This window comes from Girardinichthys multiradiatus, chromosome 2 (genome assembly GCF_021462225.1).
Source record: "Girardinichthys multiradiatus isolate DD_20200921_A chromosome 2, DD_fGirMul_XY1, whole genome shotgun sequence".
NCBI lineage: Eukaryota > Metazoa > Chordata > Actinopteri > Cyprinodontiformes > Goodeidae > Girardinichthys > Girardinichthys multiradiatus.
In genome coordinates this window covers 30838137-30854409 of record NC_061795.1, presented here as the reverse complement: position 1 = coordinate 30854409, position 16273 = coordinate 30838137, and the positions used below count along the sequence as shown (strand labels likewise).

Genomic DNA, 16273 nt, shown 5'->3' with positions numbered 1-16273 from the left:
GCAAACATTACTAACAAGGCTCATGCATTTCAATCACCATGAACAAAATTAGCCTCAAATAGAATATACAAGAACGATACTTCTCACAGTAAGAGTGCCAGGGGCCCCAGTGACTGGCATTTACTGACAAATAGACCAAATTGAGATGTAATCTTGTTTTTGTGTGATTAATTTCTCTCTCACCTTTCTATGCTTTCACACATGCACCAAGGTAAATTCACACATGCATACACTTAAAGCCTTGTTTTATTGTGTTTTTATAAATTATAAGGTTTGGGCTTCCACTAAGAAAACAAACAGTTTTCAACTATCCAAACCTCCCCTTCTACCTTTCCTTGTCCTTCTTTTCTGGATCTTCCCTATGCTCTCATTTGATTCACATCTCTAACGCACAAACAAAATGAGACAATCATGGGGAGATAAGTTGTATGGAAAAAAGAAAAATAAAGCAAAGGAAGGCCTTTTATTGTACATAATGGTTTCAAACTCTTACGACTGAAATTATTATTTTTATATTTAGTAGGTATTGGTGTACACTGTAATACACTTTATTGTATGTCTATTAGCTTAGAAACGAAAGTTCAAAAGCTGCTTTAAAACTATGTGCAATGTAAACTTCAGATTTGCGTAGTCTCAACTCTAACAAGCTTGAAGAGTTTACGACTACAAGTTAAACATTGAAAAACACATAAACTTACATTCTGTGTAAAAAACACATTATAAGGGAATTTTAAGAGATAAAATATGTGCATTTAACTGAAGGGGGCTGTCAGATTTGGCAGTGTATGCTTGGTTGATTCGACAGGTATTCTTTCAATTAAATCTTTCCTCTATAATTATCCAACTTACCTCCAAATGTTTGAAAACAGTCAAACTGATATGCCTGAAAGCCTTTCAAGGTTACATGTTAGAGTCCATTATTGAGCATCTTATGTAATGTGACTGAATATTAAATGTTTAAGTCCTTTGAAGAACATTAAACTTAACATAATGTCTTAAGCAGGTTGAATATTTCAGCAGAATTACAATAAAAATCGCAAAAGCTATTGTACAACTACTTAAATTGTGCAGTAGATGAATACTGTTCCCAAAATTATTTAAAAGGGGTTTTTATATGACAGCCACTGGCCTAAATTAATATGACACAAAAGCACATTAAATCGTATATTTCAAGGTTTGATTCTTTTAATGTAATTCTGTTTTTCCGACAGGAAAATTAACATTTTGTCACAGGTCTTTTTGGCATTTTCTAATTCCAAAAACTCCAAAGTTGTAAATGCTTCCACATATTCAAACTTTTTTTGTGTAACATTAGAAATTGCTCTAATTAGGTTATGAGCTATAGTCTACAGCAATGATGTGCAATGGCGTTCGTGGCTGGTGAGGTACAGACTCCTCTGGTGTCGGATGTACAATTAAACTAAAATAGAGACATATGTTTGAATTTTGACCTTAATTGAAACATAAAATTATTTTAAGAGCTTTTAAGTATACTTTAATCAATTCCACACTATTCAACAATACAATAGCAAGAAAAACAAAATATTATTTTATACAAGGTTCATAAACCGTCCGTAACTTACTCTATCAACATCGATCTGAGGGATAATTCCTTACTTTTCCATTAAGTGATCTTTATTACACATATAAAGAAGAAACATTAGATTTCTCTTTATTTCTCAGATTATATTTTGTTTAGAAATGTCAACACCACATTGCATGTCGGGACCCTCCAGTGAATTGTGAGCCATAATAAAGATGTTTAGATCACAGAATGAAAGGATGATCTAAAGAGGCTCAAGATTCTTAACCAGCTTGGATCAGTCAGCTGCCAGCACCAGAACTGCCAACAAAGAACCCAAAAAAGTCCCTTACGTCAGATGTGGGATATGTATTGTTCACAGAATCCGCTTGTGTTTCAGCATGTGTTGCAAATGCAGTTCCCCCACCTCTCTCTTTCTTAACTTGAGAAATGTTTTCTGGACAGTAGTGGTTCGGTCTGCCAAGGTGGCTCTGAGATTTAAAGGCATTTAGATGTCTGGCAGTACCCCACTATGGATCACCTGTGGAATCTTAATGCTGTCACGAAGAGAAACATGCTTAATGAAGATTGTTAACTGATCGGTTTGAAGTGATTTAACAATAAGTATTTCGGGCACAAATAACAAAGTTGGTAATATTACACCAATTTAACAGCATCTACAAGTCACATCTAAACTCTTTCTTGTAAGAAATAAGCTAATCTTCAAAAATGGAGTTATCAGGTCTGAACAGGAATTTCCTAAGGCTGCAAACTTTCTAGCTAAAGACATGATCCCTTGTAATTGTAACACATAAAGATAAAAATTCAGAAATATAATGTATCTTTCATCTCCTTGCACACATTGTTTAGATTTATGTAAAAAACAGCAGGTGCCTAATAATTACTGAATATTTTAAGTAATTTTATAACAGTTTAAAATAATGACAAATAGTCTTGTGTATAGGTAATAGAGAAAGTGGAGATGTCAATAGTGCTGTGGTGCCCAGTTCCATTCTCAAAATGCTGGTGCTCTGCATGCTTTAGGTGTTTCTTTGTTTCAGCAGAATTGATTCAAGTAGTTGCATTACCTCATCAAGATCTGCAGAGGTCTGCTAAGTACCCATTCATTTTAATCAGGTGTACTGAACCAGGGAAACATCTGAAACATGGACTGCAATTGCACACATTGCATTTAATGCACTTAATGCAGCTCATCTCTTACACAGCAAGCATCTCAATGTGAATAGCACCAAAGATAAGTTTAAAGACAGTAAATGCTTCATACAAAAACATAAGTACACAGCATTCAAATGTCTGAACATGGCCAATGTTAAATTGACAAGAGGAATTTCCACCATGGTGTTCAAAACAATGCTGTCGCAGTTTTTGGATGCTCTGGTGCACTTCAAAACTATATGAAATTTGCAGAGTTCAGTATCATTTAATTGCCTTAAAAGGTCAGTTCAGGAGGAAAAGTGCATCCTAGATTTGAATATTTGATGCCTGCTAAAATGAAACTGATTTTGAAGGAGATTCACATAGCACCCACGTATGTCCTGTACCCAGGGGTGAAAGTAGTTTTAAATTCTTGCAGGCACTTAGGGGCAGAGCTAGAGGTTGGGGGAGCTAGAGGCTGGGGAGGGACTGGGGGCACATGTATATATATATGCATATATATATATATATATATATATATATATATATATATATATATATATATATATATATATATAATGTGCGTGTGTGTGTGTGGGTGTGTTAATTGTTACTCTCATCTATGGCCCCCTCAAGACCTCTCTCTCTCAGCAAAGTCCAAACTCAAAATAATTAAAATGTAAATAGGCTGTCTGAATAAGGCAGAAATTAGAATCACTTGACAATGTAGAATATGTATATATATATATTTCAATTGTTAGAACTGCCATGTATAAAACAATAATAAACCATTTTCTGATGCATAACGTTTCATCTTCAGTTTCCGTCTTTTCGAACGCACCAATCTCCTTGGCAACCGTTGTGTTTTGGAAGTAAGCGCGCATGGGCTCTCGTGTAGTGCATGTGAAATCTCTGGTCATAAGCGGTGTTTTCGAGCTGTACTGTGTTGTTGTAATTCAGCAAAATAACATGAACCACAACTAGTTACTCTCTCTTTGCTTTTAACTGGGGTATTTAGCAGCGAGCAGACAGACATTAAACATAGTGGTGCTCGTTTTAAAGGTTGGCCGTTCACAACAGCCTCGAGCAGAGAAGCAAAGCAAGAGCATTGAGGCTCCAGCATAGCAGAACAGTTCAAAAACAATTTGGAATGAGGAGAAAATAACTATATTTATAAGCAGATTAAGTCGTGTTTTAGACTGCCTATTGGTAACGGATCTGATGTTCTTTCTGTGCTCATGAATTTTTGCAGCCATAACTGGTTCTGGATGACGGCTTCATAGTAGACAGCTGTTCTTCCCTCTTCCCAGTACTGCGTACTGGCGCAGAATCTTTTGGTGGTACGCAGTACCGGACCGTACCGGCTCACTTTCACCCGTTTGTACCTAATTATCATTATTTAGGGTACCACTGTATAAATGTTTCTAAAAGCATTTACATGTAATCATGTGATAGAATAATGTACTGGTGATGGAATTCTATTCTATTTTAGGTGTCCACAAAATTCAGCTTTGTCGACTCTTTGGGGTGATAAAGGCTATAAGGTCTCCAAAACAAGATTAGTACAAAATCTGGTTAATATGTTGTTTGTTCCCTTCAGCACAAAGGGCACAGTTTTGGCTTATTTGGAAAATGCTAACAATACTTTTTAACAAATAATGAATATATAACATGAGTGTTGTTGGACTGTGGTCTTACTAATTTTCCTCTTGGATGACATCCGTTAAAAATTATTTGTGGCCAGCTGGTTTATGTTCTGGCAGAATATTACTTGACATCAGGTGAGTGAAATCAGAGGGGAAGGCTTGTAGGTGCAAGATACTGAAAAACAGGTCAGGAGCAGCTATTGTCATTGTACCCTTTTGTAAAGTGTGCTACACAAGTGTGCTCTTAGCTCAGCTCTTAGATCACTTCTCAGTACTTGTTGGACAATATTTTTTCATGCAGTGTTCTGTATGTTTGCCAATTTTGTTTGGTTTGCTCTTGTGTAATAGTACCATCTCCAGCTACTGACTGTACACTGAGAATCAAGTGTTTACTCTAGGACTTTCTCTCCTCCAGATTTTGATGTGACTTTACTTGTTTATAGCGGCAAAAAGCCATAGCAGCTGTGAAACCCTCCCACACGAAAAGCAAAGCTGTTGAGTATGTGTTTTATTTCTTCATGTGTGCTCGGCAAAACAAAACAAAAAACTTTTGCGGTGTGCGCCATCACACTGAGTTCAGACTTGTGCTGCTGTTTTTCTACTGCACTGCAGAGGCGTGCGTTGCCTTTTGCTCACAACTTTAGATTGGTTTCCATGGCAACCAGGGTGTCTGCACATGGAGAGCAACCATTTTTCCCAGATGACCACTTTTGTTAGTACAGTCACGATCACTAGGAGAGAGAGAGAGAGAGAGACAGAGAGAGAGAGAGAGAGAGAGAGAGAGAGCAATGGTAGACTGTAAGGTAACTTAGCAATTTGCCAGTTATAAATCTTGCTGGGACATAGATAGTAATTTTTCAGCTAGGTAGCTAAACATTCGTAAGGTACTGCAGATCAGCCCCTTACTTTTGAAGACATCGAAAAGACTGGTGTTCACACTAACAAACAGTTTTTTCACTAAAAGATAGGGATCACACACTTAACTGGACCTGCTAAGGGATCACAGACTACAGGATTTTCCAGACCAACTAAAGACAACTGAGCACATCAAACTCTCAGAGCCTCAGTCCGCAACGCAGGCGTCTTGGGTTCGAGTGCTGAACTCTCTCTCCACACCACTTCCTACCTGTCTACGTTGGAAAAATAATAACAATAAAGGCCATTAGTGCCGCAAAAAAACTAATAAGGAGAATTTGGAACATTTATTTGAGGCTGTGATGTTGTTTGTGGGTTTTGGAATGAATGTTAGCTTTAATCTAAAATCGGAAAACAAAAAATAATGTAATGTTTGGGCTGGATTGTGTAAATAAATATTAAGAATATATTAAGAATATATTTCATATTTCCTTCAGAAATGTCAATTTGATAATATTAAATCCAAATACCTTTATGTGCAATATATAAATTGTTGACTTTTGTTTTACACTTAATCTTAAATATCTAAGTTTCTCTCTGTGTTTTTGTTATCCCTACCTGATTGTAATTAGTTAGAAGATAGCTTGTATCATGCCAAGTGCTGTTTTGGGTTTATGTTCAAAATGTTGTACAGTTACAAATAAAGTTTGAAAAAAATTAATCTCAAAGCTGTTATCATGTCCCAGCCTTTATTTTTTATTGACTGTTGGCAACAGGTGTTTAGAGTTGAATTGGAGATCATAAAAGTGCCAAAAGCAATTATTAACACAGTTTGTTTTTAATTAAAATGACCAAGTCGAGAGACCCCCTGGTTATCACAAATTCATAGCCAAACAGCTCTTAGACTCTTTTTGTTTTTATGAATACCTGCCTGGTAGGTGTATTATTATAGAACAATATGTAAAGGAGTGAATTTGTGCCCTAGCATTTTCAAACAGCAAGCCCTGCAACAATATACAGAATAAACACAACGTCTCTCCAAAATACAAGAAGTTATTAATGAAATACTTCAACTTCCAGTTACAATACTTTAGTCAATAAACCATTTAACGTGGATAGTAATCTTCAACTAAACAACAAAGTAAAAAGGAAAAGAATAACAAAACGAATAAACTATGGAAAGAAAATAGTAAAAAGGGACAAATAAGAATACATTTATTCTCATTTGTAACTTTTTACGACTTTTTTTCAGTTTAAACTAAAACATCCATAACCAATAAAACAATGCACAGTTTAGTGCAAATATGTTTTTTGAGAACCAAGTTTGCTTTGAGGAATTTGGAATGAGGCAAAATTATCTTTAAAACTAATTAAAAACAACAGCAAGTGTTAAAACAACCAATTCATGATGACCACAGGCACAATGACATCAAATCCAGAATTAGTCATCCAGCTAACAACAAAGAAAAATAGGTCATAGTGCTAAGCAACCCTTTTAAATCGTACATCTACCTTTAAGTATCACTAACACAAATATTAATGTGTTCATGAGTGCTGGCGGCATGCTACGTTAGATCGCAGTGTAAACAGAATGTGATGTGTTGTAAACACAGCAGAACTAATGGTGGTTACTGTCTTAGCATTAGCAGAGCTTTAGTTTTAACATTAGCAGCTAATGGAGACAGACATATTTTAATGAGAGGAGATAAAGAGGAAAAAACAATAAAACATTGTTCACGTTGCAGGAATAAAGGGACTTTTTTCTGCAGAGGCTCTGCCAGACAGGTTCCAGTAGCTAGTCCTAATTGTGGCTGGAGATCCACAAACAACATACCGTACTTTACTTTGGATCCAATGTTTCTTCAAAGATGCAGTCTTTTCCATATTTCCCAATCTCACACTAATAAATGTTTGTGCCATCTCGTCCTGCCGGCAAGTGTTCTCTAATGTAGTGAGTGGTTTTTGTAGTGTGTCCCCAGCTTAAGACAACTCAGCTGCATATGGTAATTTCTAATTAGAATAAAACAGAGCATCCAGGAATTTAAAATAATTAATTTCCAATATAGATTTCACAAAAACACAAAGTAGTAAAAGAGTCCAAAAAAAAAAACATCTTTTAGAGAAGGTCATAAGGACTGATGCTTGATGGTGACAACATTAACAAACAGCTGTGAGGGAAATAAGTGATCTCAGTGAACACTATGTTAAACAAGCAACTTGTAACATATTACAGCTTTGATTGTAAAGCATTTTCATTTCCAACCTGACAGATTTTTCCCTGAGAAACTCAACTCAAATGAAGAAGACAGAGATGTTCGCATCATTTTTTTGCAAGTCAAGTTTGAAGTTATAGACGTCCAAGTCATTGTCAAGTCTTTGTCCTAGTCAAGTCTCGAGTCTAGTCAAGAGCATCCTTTCACAGTAAAACACGCACAGAAGCTGCAGTCTATAGCTTATACACTGGCTTCCTTTAACTCTATATCACATGACATAAAAATGTTAATAAGACTTGAGACTGAGACAAAGACTCCAAATAAAGTCTCAGGTCTTTTGGGCACAAGTCTAAATTCAGCCTGAAGTAATTTATTATTGCGATTACCAGTTTAAGTTCTGTCACTATCAGTGACTGAACTATATACATGTATTTATATTTTGGAAGGTGTATATTTCAATGATATCTGTTGATATCCACCATTCAAATAGCTATATTCTGCCTGTTTTGCTTCAGCAAGTTATGTAACGTTTCAGTCAACAAAATCTATAAACAGAGTCAAAAACTAAATTTGTTTGACCAACATGAAAAAATATTTTATTTTTCCTTTCCTGTCCTTCTGGTGTTTAGTGGAATGAAGGTGACAGTATAGGCTGAGCTGCAGGTGGAGGCATGGAAGGGCTAAATGGTTTGATTGGACCCGTCATAAGTCTGTCTGCTTCGTGATAATTTAAAAAGATAATGATGCAGTTTTGCGTGCTTTTTCATTCCTAATTATACAGTATGAAAACTGTTCTGGATTTTATTTTCAAAGTGAGAGAGAAGTCAACTCATTAACAAGAGAAAGACCAGACTTTATCTTATAAAGTTTATTCAAAGCCATTGCAGCATTTGAATGACTGTCACTGAGGAAGTCAGAAAGGCAGAGCAACGAACAAGAGTTTACAGACAGTATTTAAACAGTATGTGGGTGTTACCTCAACTTAAAAGAGTTGTAGAATTATGATCCCCAGACCCTCCCCGGGTGAGAGGTAACAAAGTTATTTATGAGGGCACCCATCTACCATCCCTTGAGGCATACATTTCAGGGAGTGTTAACCATAAACCTCCTGATAATTAATTTAGAGTCCATCTCATCTTAAGTAATAAAACACAGAGGTCAGAGGAGAGAGGTAAACTAAAGGTCATAGCACTTTAGAACACTTTAGAGCACTAATAAAATAATTTTCCATTACAAAACCAATGCACCCCACTGAAAAACAAAACGCAGAGAAAAATACTGTAATGCTGTGAGCCCAATAGCTGTAACTAGCAATCTCAGTTCTGTAAACTAACGCCTTGACATCCATTAGTGTTGTATATAGAAGGCAGAAAGTGTGAGCAAATTGAAAAACAAAAATAGATTTTATTTTATAGATTTTTAATACAATGTAATGTGAGTTTGAGTTTTTAAACAGTTTGTTATTTTGGAACATTGCAAGTGTGTGTTTTATTGCAAAGACGTGCAAGAATTACTAATGGATCATTGTAACATTTTTTCAGTACAGAGCAAAAGTGTTGTAAGTCAACAGCAGGCATTTCACATGGAGTTCTTTAAACATATTCTGGTTACCACTTATACATTAATCTGAAAACAAGTTATACAAAAAATATACATTGGATAAGTTGGAAAACACCACTTATCCAATCCTTACTCTATAATCAAGTGTTTGCATTTCTTTAGTTTTGGCATTATGCATTTTATACTAGTATAAAGAAAGAGAAAAGAAGCATTGGGAAGGGTTTTTGTATGAGCAGTACAATAGACTGCTTGTTAAATTAACTTAATTTAGTGACACAGCAAGATTACTGCAATGTGGAATATAGTTTCTAAAACCAATATCAACTTAAGAGAAAACATACATAAAGAATTCCTTGATGAGGCAACTTTCACACACTTTGAGAAATTATACATGTTTTTTTATTATTTTAATAACAGAAGTAAACCAAGTTATCACCACCAACACTATCATAAACCCTCTGTCTTTTTCAAACAGACTTCACGGTTTTTCAAAAGCTTTGTGTATCTCCCGCATGATTCTCAAGCCTATGGGTCAGAAAAAAATATAAAGTAATAACAATCTTAATCAAACTTGCAGTCTGATCCTTGTATCTATGCCACAGCTGAGTGAGTGTATTATTGCAATGTGGTGAAAAAAGTAATAACATTCAATACCATATACAAAGTTGTCAACAATTATTTATGAAAGAGTAGCAAAGTCATTCCCTATTTTTATGCTCATTCGCTGCAAAAATCTAATAAATTATGTTCTGCTCTCTGAAGAAATGCAGATATGTGCAACATTACGTGAAAGTATTGTTTTACAATTTTTTTTAGTACGCTTGAAAAGCACTGTTTGGATAAATGCCATCTAATCGATGGTATTCTAATATATTTTACCTACAGAGTAGTTTTACAATTCTGAAAATTCATGTCTATATATAAGTAAGCAGTACAAATGTCATGTTTCGCTTACAGATTAATACCACACTGTCACTGATGTCATCTTATTTTACATCCACAATCATTCTCTCCTGCTGCCATCGCCTTGCATCTGTTTAGCTTTCAGGTTTTATTGAAAGCTTCCTCACTTTCTGTCTGTCCACAGCTCTCACTATGGATATATTTCTTCAGTGTTTTTTGTCTCAGCTGCCCTCTTTACTTATTAATAATATTAATGAGTTTTCATTCTCTGTTGTTGGTCATTATAATAGGTGTTTATCTGAAGCACTGTCAATTAGTGACCTAATACCACATCAGTATCTTAAGGTTAGACATTTTTGCTATTCACACACTAATATATTTTCATTAATGCCAAAATGATTTGAGAACACAACACCCAACAAATAAGAAATGTTTTTTTTTTTTTTATTGTGTGTGTGTGTGCGCACGCGAGTTGGTAAATGCCAGTTTTGTCTTTAATGTTAGAGGAATTTTATTGTTGTAGTGGACTGTCTGAAACTATTAACATTGTTTCCATGCTCCGGTCTCTGGTTATTTGATGCCAAACTTAACAAGGTTAAACATTAGCTCACTTACATTTCCAAATCTTGGCAAATATCAAGTGTCCTCTGTTCCTTGATCTGTAAATGCAGTTTCAGCCACATTGCCTTCCTGGGCTAAGATAGGCACTATCTCAAATTGTGAGACACAGAGACAATTGGATAGGGATAGATAGGGATTACCTCTCCGGCGTGACCTCTGTCAATGTCGCCACATATACAGACACATGCTCACTAACACAAACACACACACCCCAACTGCAAACACAAAGGTTGTTTGTGATTGTGTTTAATGTTCACATTGTATGAGAAAGACTCCTTGAGAAGACTTAGCAGATGGCAGGAAAGACATATACTGTAGATACGAACACAAGGCAGCTTCAAGCATAGCAACTTGGCATGTCAGGATAAAGATTGCAATTGCAACTGGGTGAATGTGTCTAGGATAAAGTGAGTGGTCGACATGACCGGACAGCTATTTTATATTATTATTATTATTATATTATTTTTCATTTTTGTATTATAAAAAAAAATAAACAGAGTGAAGCAATGTTTATTTTGTCATGTTATATCTCTCAAAAGGTCCAGAATGTGGTATGTGGTAAAAAAATAAACAAATATGTACATATATTTGTACAATGATAAAGATTGCTATGGTGAAACGTTTTATTGTTTTGTGTACTGACTTGTATTCCTTATTATAAGTCATATGAATGGGATAAATCTGTAGATGGCATCAGTTAGGAGAGAGAGTTGCTGCTTGGTTATATGGAGCACTGCAAACTATAATTCTATTGGCTATCTATCTTCCAATTCCCTGGCTCGGCACATTCTCTGGCTTCTTTTAAAACAACATTCTGAGACTTGGCAGTGGTGTTAGATAACACATTATTTTTGACATTGTTTGATGCCTTTAATTTTGACCGTATAACGTATAAAGTTATATTTTTGTCAAATTGTTTTGATTGATGTATGCATATTAATATAAGCAAAGAATAATGTGTCCAGCATGATGTTATGCCTGTATTTATTTTGGAATAATAAGTCTTAAGACTCTTTGTCTTCCCCTGACTACCTGAACCCAGATCTCATCACATCAGTAATCGTATTCGCATCTCTGCTGCTGTCTACAGGCTTATATCTGGTGTGAGACACTATGTCATATTCTCCAGATTTTGCCTCAGACGTTTGGCTCATTTGAATAATAAGTTACCATATCAAAGCTGTTTCTATACTCCACTTCTCATCTTACCATTCACACACTGTTTGCTGGTCAGATTAACCACCAAAAATGATTGTGTAAAATGGGCTAAAGTGAGATTTCTGCCTGAGAATTGTGCACTTGAGTCCCATGTATGAGCATGAGCCCCAGCATAATTATAAATCCCACGTATAGCTGGGTAACTATTTTTCTCTGTGCTGTCAAATACCTAAAAGTTGTAAATGTATTGATACTCTTTTAACTTTTTCGCAGTTTGACACAATTTTAAAGGAAAAAGAAAATGATAAATGTTTTTCAAAATCTTGAATACAAAAATCCAAAAGTTGTGTCATGTATTTGCGTTCTGACTCAATAACTGTGATACCTCTGAACAAAATCTAATACAACCAATTGCATCAGGAGTCACCTAAATATTAAATAGAGTGTGATTTAATCTTAGTATAAATACAGCTGTTCTTTAAAGGCTTCAAAGGTTTGTTGGAGAAATAGGTAAACAAACAGCATCATGAAGACCAAGAAACACAGCTGACAGGTCAAAGATAGAAGTTTAAAGAAAGGCACAGTTGTAAAACAATATCTCACAGAGCAGTGTTCAATTCATCATCCCAAAATTGACACTATGGCTCAACTGCAAAATGACCAAGAAAAGTTGGATTAAATGTAATAGAGCTATTTTGAAAGAAGGTGGTAAACTTTTTTCTATCATACAATGATTTTTAATTTTAATTTCACATCATATTATTATTTCAGGGATGGAAGTCAGCATACACAGCAAGAAAGGAAATAAGCTGCTATAAAGTCAAAATATCACTGTACATTTTATTCGTCAGTAAAAGCAGAGCAATACACTAAAACAATACCAAGCCCAGTGCCAGTGCAACTGGTGATAGCACACAAAATAGTTTAAGCCATATATCTAGCATTAAGTACAATGCCGTTTACTTCTGCCCAGTAAAAATTGTTTTACGTGGGGTAGTATTATTTTAATTACAACTTTTAGTAAATTTGTTACTCATTTGTATTCATAGTTATCTATCTACAATTTGCGCTGAATGGCTAAATACAGCTGCAGACTCTCGATACCACTCTGTGGTTCTATAATCCTAAGAATGGCAGTATTTCCGGTTGGTGCATGCTGAGTCAGAAACAGACAGCGCCCTCTGCTGTACATGCTTACAAATTACCTTCAGATCACAGATAATTCTGCTCCATTTATCGGTGTGACAAATAGTACAAAACAAGAGAGTGCCAAAAAACAAAAAAAAAGGTGTGACTTACATCAGCAGAGTTCTGCAGTTGCATTCATTTATTTGTGTTTGTGTTAGGCAAAACAAAATGATGAACAAAATGTGCCTGTGTTAAGATGTTAATACAGGTGTCTGAATTTGTTATCCTCCTAATTTACTGGATTAAGTGGAACAAATATATTAGAGCAGGAGTTTTATATATTGTGGCTTGTAGGACAGAATCTGTGTATGGAAAGGACTTCATGCAGCACATGGTCGCCGGTTGAATAAGTTGGAAGGTCTCATGTTGGACGCAGAACTTGAACAAAACCAACACTAATTGATTTTTTGAACAAACAATTTTGGATTTTGGATGTGGCAGTTTTTGGCATAAACTGGTATGTGACTGGCTCCGAATGGAAACGCAGGTAGGGGATTATGAGGGTAATATGGATTGTGATGGATGGACACCAGTGGCAGCCAGATAAGTAAATGGGAATTGGAAGGAAGCTGTCATTATTTTTGCAATAGATCTGACCCACATACAGAGAAACACTCTGAAGAACAAAATCAGTAAAAGGTTGTTTATTTAAAGGAAGATCATCAGGAACGTAATGGTCGAAACTCCAACTGTATGGAAAAAGGGGAAGAGAACGAGTGAGAACAGGGAATCGTAAGGTTAATGAAACTAAGAACAAAACACTAATATGATCGAGAGTTCTGCTTACTAAGGAGCTGTGGTCAGGTCGCCAGGGGTAGAGTGACTCAGGATCCAGGTTAGACAAAGGTGAGTCTGTAGGAGGTTCCTTAGGTGCTGTTCAGTGTGAGCTCGGAGCAGACAGGAATGAGTTCGGTGTGCAGGTGTTTACGTTGGAGGGTGGACAGGTTACGCTTACAGTTTTGTCCAGGAGACGACAGGAGCAGGAAACTGCCAGCTTGATGTGAATCCAAACAAAGACAGGAGATAGGATATGAAATCCACAAAGCATAGATAGGCTTGATCATCCAGAGTCCGGAGACATAGTCAGTACACAGCGACATAGATCATAGGTTTTCAAAATCACTGGTGGCAAAACACTCTGGCATCGAAGTGCTGGTAGTCTCCTGCTTAAGTACTCCTCAGAGTAATCAGTGGAATAAGTCGCACCTGTCACCCAGCACACCTGAAAGCTCCAGCACCGGTCTGCAAATGAACACATGTAGCAAGCACAAAAACACAAACACAACCCAGATCCTGACAGAAGCCATTTGGCTCAGGAGAAAGGTAGTAAGGAAGGAGTTTAAAATAATATAAAAAATAAGGAATGAGGAAGAAAAAGGTAACGTAAGACCCACTGTACTATCTAGACAAAAAAAAAACAGGAAATTGGAGATGTAAGAAATGGTGAAGGTGCTCAGAGATGGAAATTTAATATTGACTTGTAAAACTGAAGTACAAAAAAATAAGACTGCATGTTGAAAGCACTTGGAAAAAAATGGTGATAGAGAGGAAGATTATTTGAGAAAATAAAATAATGGTGTGATGTTATTAAAGGCATTCTATTAGATGGGGAAACAAATGTGTCCAAAGTGTGGAGAAGATCATAAAATTGAAATATATAGGGAATAAGTACAGATAAATTTTTAAACTGTGGAGCGCAAGAGTCATATACGGTGACGTGAGGTGAGGAAGAAGGTAGAGGAAATCCAATCCATCTAACTACTCCACTTCATTCTCCGCTCCAACCAATCAGCTTCTGGTCCGCATTCCTTTGCAGCCAATCATCCCTTCATACGCAGAATCTCCTGCTTTTCAGCTGAGCTTCGACCCTCCTCTACCCCATCTCCACCATCAGGCTTCAAGCTCCTTCCAACTCCCTTATCTCCTCAGGTGTCCACTACCCCCACCAGTATCAGGATCCCGGGGGGAAGACTTCTCTAATTCTAACCCTAAGATGTTTATTCAAGCTCATGTCATTATCAGCATCCATGTCTTCCACCAGGGTCCGAGCACCGATAGAAAACAAACATCAGCTAATAAACTTCTCTAATTGCCATCTCTGTGTTTCTCTCATTTGTGGGTCTTTTCAGGTTGAATTTGTGTTTAATAAAATAAAAAACAAATTTTTTTGTGCACAGCATAAAATCAATATAATGAAATCAAACAACCCTGTGTCTTATTTTACTACAACTTAAATTCGGGGTAAGCTACAGGCCTACCCCCAATTCGACTAGATTCTATTTCTGCCAGAGAGTCAATCTACGCAACATTACTTGTTCCCAGGCTGTGCTGAAAATGAAGATTCACTTGCTTCGGTGGGTCAAATGCTTGAAGAGGTGGCATATTAGGGAATTTGGCTCGACTCTGATGGATTTAGCTTATAATAATTTGACATCTTAGGGGTACCCAAAGACTGTGTATACATTTTTGAACAATCACTCTGAGATGGTGAGGTACTCATTAGGTATTAAAAAATAAAAAAGATGGTGACATGATGTAGGGCAGGATTAACACCATAAATGTTGCACCCTTCAATCTAATACTCATGAAATATGCATAGCTGAGGCACATCAAAGGCACTACACATACTTCATACATGTTAAGACTTAATGTTTCAGAAATTATGCTTTCTTTCTTCACATTTGAACATTGAAGGATAAGAAACAGTGCAACAGTATTGAACATTATATTGCTATGTCTTGTCTCATTTCAAGAATTCTAACAGCATCTCAGGGTCATCACAATCCAGCAAGTAGCACAAACCTAACTAAGAAAATCAACCTACATACATGACAGAAAGGTAGAGCCTGTTGGAAGCTCTGAAATGACAATGGCATGGAAGTTAGGTGTTTTCCTCCTTTTATTTTCAGCCAAGCAGCTTGAGTGACAGTGACCTTTAGTTTTATGAAACTAATAAAACACAGCTACAGACTGAGAGTATTGCCTGTTTTATCACTTGTAAAAAACAGTGGAGAGTTGTGGTTTTTAAGAAAAGCACCATTTAAATCAGTTAGTCAGCATAACTTATTGCTGGAGCTGTTTGACATTTATTTTGCAAATAGAACATATTTGAGCAATGAGTTGTTGATATTGGATATCTAAAAATATAGAGATTAGGGTCAGATTTCTGATCCATGGTCTTTCAGCAAACAATTAAAAATAAACCCTTAACTTCTTAGGAACCTTTTTCACATTTTAGTGGTTCAACTGGCACATTGTTGTGAAGCACAGTGAAGATTCAGTCATCAGTCATCGACCGTTCCCCCAGCTGGCCCCACTCACAGCCTAAAAGACCACGTGTACACAGATCAACGCTGTTATCAAAGCTGTGTATGTGTTTTTTCCACAAATAATTCCAATTTAATAAACAAAACAAATGTACATCACAGTGATTTTGCCATTTATTTGAAAAC

General features: G+C 36.1%; 1 long non-coding RNA gene across 1 annotated transcript; it reads right to left on the bottom strand.

Moving 5' to 3' along the window:
• Positions 1 to 13450: 13450 nt before the first annotated feature.
• Positions 13451 to 13944, bottom strand: LOC124879119. Its single transcript, XR_007040958.1, has 2 exons — positions 13609 to 13944; positions 13451 to 13510 (listed from the first exon to the last, which is right to left on the bottom strand). It is a non-coding gene; the product is annotated as an uncharacterized LOC124879119 (long non-coding RNA).
• Positions 13945 to 16273: the final 2329 nt, after the last annotated feature.